Source organism: Vulpes lagopus, chromosome 3, assembly GCF_018345385.1.
Source record: "Vulpes lagopus strain Blue_001 chromosome 3, ASM1834538v1, whole genome shotgun sequence".
Lineage (NCBI taxonomy): Eukaryota > Metazoa > Chordata > Mammalia > Carnivora > Canidae > Vulpes > Vulpes lagopus.
The window spans coordinates 78,700,553-78,706,983 of NC_054826.1; positions in this window are offsets into that span (position 1 = coordinate 78,700,553).

Here is a 6,431-nt window from a genome sequence, read left to right on the forward strand (position 1 = left end):
TTAGTGTAGAAAAGATTTCAACCAATTGGGAGAATCTGCTTAGTAGTGAGTCTACCATCTTTGTGAGTCTGTGCCAAGGTTAACAGCCCTGAACATATTAAGGAGAGGTTTGGCTGCTTTCCACAGGAGCCTCTGATTGACCCATGGAAAAATGACACCCCAATGCAAATAGATATTTCTTTCATCAGGGATTGCTCCTGCTCTTGTTTTTTCCAGCAAAAAGTGGGATAGGCAGCTAGGAGGAAATGATCTGTGCTTCTGCATGAAGCTCTGATATGTCTTCTACTCTACCCTCAATAATCATCCACTTCCTGAAGTGCGTATCATGTGTGACAATACCTAGTAAAATGAGAAACATTCACTGAACATCTGAACAAAGATTTCACTGATATACCGAAGACTTCCCTGTGTTATCCCTTTTCATTTCTCTCCACTTCCTCTGGCCTCCTGTCACCTCCCCCCTGAGTCCTGGCCAGTGCTCTGGAAACTCCTGCAAGGACCTGGGTCTTTAAAAATTCAGTCTCAGCAGCGTTTCATGCAAAGGCTTCTGGTAGAATCTTTTCTCTCAAAGAACACTAGAGTGATTTGATTTAAAACCTAGAAAAGATATCCCTTTCCTCTCCTCTCCAGTCCCTTCCAACTCTCTTGTACACCACAGCTGCTCTGAAACCTCCCGCTCTCTGAATGTCTCACCCCTCACCCTGTTACCTTGATTACACCCCGAAATCTTAAGCCCACCCAGCTTTTCCACATCTTGTCTCCGTTTCCTGAGAATCAACTCTTGATTATATACATAGACTTAACCTCTTTACCAGCTACCTTAAGCTAACTTACCCTTCCCTAGCAGACACCTCCAAAATTTTAGTGGCTTACAATATCCAAGATTTATTTCTCATTTATGTCACAGCCAAAAGGGTTGGCTTCAGCTTCAGCGTGCTCCAGGTTGTCAAGAATCAGGACTGAAAGTGAAGGAACATCCTTCCCTGGGACCTTCTCTCTGGTCTTCCAGCAGAGAGAAAAGAGAGATGGGGTGGCCATGAATGGCTCTTAAGTCTTCTGCTCAGAAATGGCTCCATATTGACCATCCCATTCCAGGGCATTCCACAGCTAGGAGCCAGCAATGATCTCCAGATTCTCTCTATGATGCAGTGGAAGGCTAGGCCAGAGGATCTGGGGATCAATGACTGAAGACAGTCACCTGGCCCAGATGACTCAAGTTATGCAGGTAGTCACACTGTCCCAACTCCACCCCATTCATCCATAAGCCAGGGAAGAGTTCCTTCAAAGCAGTTTATTTATGCTTTTTTTTTTTTTTGTCTCCATGCCACAAGTTTGTCACCCTTTACTCAGGAAAAACATACTAAGTAGTTCCATGAGACAATGAAGGAAAAAATGATTGTGCAGCATTTTGGGAAAATGAATCGACAAATGAAAATATCAGCAGATTTGCTGAAGAAGCAAGGGAGGGCAACCTTCTTCAGTTGGGAAGACAGATCTCTGACAAGAGTTTGAAACTCCCTGATAAGCATTTTGTTGAAGAGGTTAAGTCTTTATCCTCCCTGCCAAAATTAGAAACCACCCTTTTTTTCTTTGTAATAACAACTCTGGTGCTTAATCAGCAATTGTGTAGGAAAAAAGTACTTTAAGTCTGTTGGTCCACAATATAAAGGAGAGCCAAAAATTTCCAGAACTACCCTGTCTAGGAAACACTTTCCTCTTGCCTGTGACCAGATATCCTAAGTGGAACATCTGCTCTTCATAGAAGGAAGGAAATGATACAAGGGAAAAGATTCCCACAAATAAGTAACCTTTGCTCAGGAGGTCACTTCAAGTAAAGTGGATGGAAAAGTAAATCACTTGTGAGAGAGAGAAGAGAGACAGAGACAGACAGAGACACATGCTCATGCAAACACACACACACACACACACACACACACACACGGACTTATTACCCCTCCCTGGCTCTGCTTCTCAGAGATGCTTTAAGTGTCCACATAGCTTGAACTTACACTCCTACTGCCTCATATCCCCAGGAATGGCCATATCTGTTGTAGTTGAATTTCTTCTCCCTTTCCAGGATTGTGTAACTTAAGATATTGGGCAGTTACGGGCCTTCCCATATTCACCATGCAAGGCAACCTACAGATAAACAAGGAATAACACGCATGGTTTCCAGGCCTTCTGCCTGGCTTCCTGGGGATGCTAGTTATCACAGCCTCAGCTTCTAGCAACAGTATGTTTATCAGGATCACAGCCTTCAGATACTAATTCCATGACTTCACACTTTCTCTAGGTAAGAGACAGCAGGTGAAGGTATGAGCCCAGTTTGCAGCAGGAAAATGTGAAGCAATTTCAGTAGATAGAAGGGTTTAGGGAGGTGGATGGGAGCATCATTGCAAAAGTAAAGCAGGAAAGACATCATCTCTTGAGTATTTCTTGAACTTCAATGAAGCCTTATTATTATGAAGGTTGCATTTGTGCCCAAGTGTAGATGCAGGTGGAGCCAGACGTACAATAGAAACAATGTTCCAATATGGAAGGATATGAATACTCAATCTAATTTGTTATAAAATCTCAAGTTGTTTTTGTTTCTTTCCCCACCTTAGATGTGGTACATTCTAGGATGGGCAGGGAGAGAGAACAACCTTTCCCAGAAAGTACACATCAAGCACTTGTGTTTATAAGTAGAGTCTTCTTGAGAGCAAAGAAGAGAGAACCGATTTTTTCTGTTGCTAATGACTCATAATCCTGTTTTAAAGGCTCCTTCTGATTTGGCCATCATGGCTTTTTGTAAAAGAAAATCCAGGAAGATGGGTTCAATGTGGAAGAGAATAAAGGATCCAGGCAGAAGGTGAGGAAGGGATTGAGAAGTAGAGACTCCATGGGAGTCTGTGACCATGGGGAGAGAGTGGTCAGAGGAGGGCACTAACTCAGTATGTACAACAAGGGAAGATCCACCTGGAGGAGTGCAGTTTAAATGCTCAGGAGCTCCTTCAACTCAGGGTTCTGCCTGAGGACACCCCAGCCTTTTCCTGGCCTGCACATTGCATCCCATCTAGCCTCATATCAGGATCTTGGCTCTACACACCCCACACACAGTTTCATATGTACATACCCACACACATAATACAAAAGAGTCTTCTGGCATCATGCAGGGTGGTAGACAGTGGTTCACAACATGAACTAGAATAATAAGATGTCAACACATACCAGAAATAAGCATTCCCTAAAAAAACAAAGGGATTTTGTGATTATCTGTGGTAAAGCAAATTTGGGGAAAACTCTATACCATAATCTCTACCTAAGATTGCATACTATTATGGCAGCCAGCCTCCAGGTGGCCCCCAAAGATCACCTTGTTTTCTGGGAGAAGGTGTCCAACATGCCATGAGGACACTCACTCAAGCAGCCCTCTGGGGAGACACACATAGAAAAGAACCGAGGGCTCTCACCAATAACCAGGACCAACTTGCCCATCAGGTGAGTACAGTAGCTTAGAGGTGGCTCCTCTAGCCTTAACCAAGCCTGCAGATGATGCAGCCCCAGCCAACATCTTAACTGCAATTTCAAGACAGACTCCAAGCCAGAATAACCCAGCCAAGCTGCCCACAAACTCTGATCCATAGAAATTTTGAGCATTATTCAACATTTGTTGTTTTTAGCCACTAAATTTTAAAGCAGTTTGTTATACCACAATATATAACTAATACAAATATATTAACATATTTTAATCTCAGAAGGCATTCTGAATGTTTTTAACCGCATTTTACTTTGTTTGACTCAATATTTTCTTAATGCTTTAGTTATAGAACAGGTTTTTTCAAAGAACACTTTGTTAACATCGCAGGATGCTAAAGTTCCACAGAGCACAGTTTGGGAAGATCCAGGCTAGCTGTGGTTGTACTTATTATTAAAAAAAAATTTTTTTAAGATTTTATTTATTTGTTCATCAGAGAGAGAGAGGCAGAGACACAGGCAGAGAGCCTGATGTGGGACTCAATCCCGGGTCTCCAGGATCACGCCCTGGGCTGAAGGCGGTGCTAAACGGCTGAGCCACCGGGGCCACCCCTGAAAAATTAATTCATATACTTTATGCAATAGCTTTATGCCAGATAAATTATCTCTAATAAAACAGACTTGAATAAAAACTTAGCTCTAACTTTAGGAATATAATATGCATTTAGGTAGCTCACCATTTAAAGGAATGCTAAAGAAAAATTTTGTCCAGTTAGCATTTTGAAAATAGAAATACTCTTCCTACTCCATCATTTCTCAATGTATTGGTGTTTATAAATTTGAACTTTATTTTTGTGACTCTATTCAAAGCATCTATAAAATGCGAGAAATCCCTAGCCATTAAAAATGTTAATCCCAGTTACTGGTCAAAATAGGACAATCAAGCTATTTGCTGCCCTAAATAATTTGGTCGTCTTAGAGGATTGCCTTCACCTTGGAGAAGAGAAGATAAAGAGAAAAGTGACTTGGCAGTGTCCAAGGTATTGGGGAGGATGAGGAGAGAAATGCGGAGCCACCATTTTTTTCTCCACTATTCTCCACTACCACAGTGGAGCCACCCAGGAAAACTGCATCCTGAGAATATCCATCTCCATTTTTCTAAGGATAAGGGGTCTTGACCCTGAGATTGACTTCAAAGAACTGCAAATGGGGGTGACTTGGAAACCCAAAGCTTACATTGCTCTCCCAGGCTGCTTCCCATTGAAAAGCCTGGGCATGAGGCAGAGGACTGTGAGGCTGGGACGTCCCTCTGGGCCAGGTGGTGAGGTGGCCTTGGACTGGGTCCTAGCACTGCCCCTGCCTGTCATGCAACCTTGGTCATGGACCTCTTCTGAGCCCCCACTGTCTTCATCTGCTAAATGGGGATAATAATACCTGCCTCACAGGACCCTGAGTACATTACACGAGAGTGTATCAGGTGCTCCTCCACCACACTGCTCTACCCACATGTATACCCTTCAAGAGCCATCTAGACATGGCTACTTCTAGTACATTAGAGATTACATACAGCAAGAGAAACCCCATTTATTAGATCAATTGGGGAAAATTTTTCTTCACCAAAATAGGATTTTATACTTTACAAAAGATTCATTTAAAACAGCCTATTGCTTTAAATAGAGTCCCTCCTTCACATATTTACAGATAATTAACTACTTATGAAACTAAAAAATGAAACATTCAAGGTGTTTGATGATCAGCTCAAAATGAAACAACTCTGATACTATAATGTCAGCAAAAGGTAAACTATAAAAAAACAATTTACACACATTTTCTTAGGAATATTCTTTTTAAAAAAATATTTTATGTATTTATTTGAAAGAGAGTGAGAGAGACAATACAAGAGAGGGGAGGGTCAGAGGAAGAAGCAGACTCCCCACTGAGCAGGGAGCCAATGCGGGTTCAATCTTGGGACTCCGGGATGATGACCTGAGCCAAAGGCAGATGGCTTAACTGACTGAGCCACCCAAGCACCCCAGGAATATTCTTATTTTTAATTTAAATTCAATTAGCCAACATATAGTACATCATTAGTTTCAGATGTAGAGTTCAATAACTCATCAGTTGCATATAACACCCAGTGCTTATCACATCAGGTGCCCTCTTTAATGCCCATCACCTAGTTGCCCCACCCACCCCCACCTGTTTTTAGGAATATTCTTAACACAAGCACCACTCCACTGCAGATGTACCTCCCTGGTACTCCAACATCAAAGACAGCCTCAGCCCATTGCTGAAAGGCAGACGTAGGACTCTGTTCCCTTATGCTAACCAAAATAGGGCCAGTGCCTTGTTAAGCTATCTCAATTTAGTGGTGAAAAATAGCCTGTAATAACATTGTCAAGAAGTTGGTTCACATAATCTCTTTAGCTCACTTCTCAAATTCCTCTCATTAAATAGAACTCATGCCTGTTTCATGTAAAAATCCTTCTACCTATTTCAATGTTACCCATGAAGATTCCATGAGATGTGCAAAGCAGGATACTGACTGGCCCCTAAGGGCCATAACTATGAAGCCCTCTCTCACCTAGCAAGCTGATATACTGCTGGGCACCCAGCCCTAGTCCACCCCCTCCATTTGCCACAGACCAACTTTATCCCCCCAGTTGGGGGTCTTCCCAGGTTGCAGCAACCCTCTAGGGGGTGACCACAACCTAAATCATATGGGGGTTGTGGGCTCATAGTATATTCAGAAGCTTAGATTCAGAAGACGTATGGACTTGCAATGGATGAAGAAACCACCCTATGTTTCCCTTAGCTCTGACCAGAAGATTTCACAAGTGGTGTGGACAGACAAAAGGCATATAAAGAAAAACCACAGTCTACATTCCCAGAAGTGTGTGGTCTAGTGTGGAGGATATGTCTAAAACATTCACCACATAGAGAACAATTTAGGGCCAAATTTGGTGCCCTTGGTA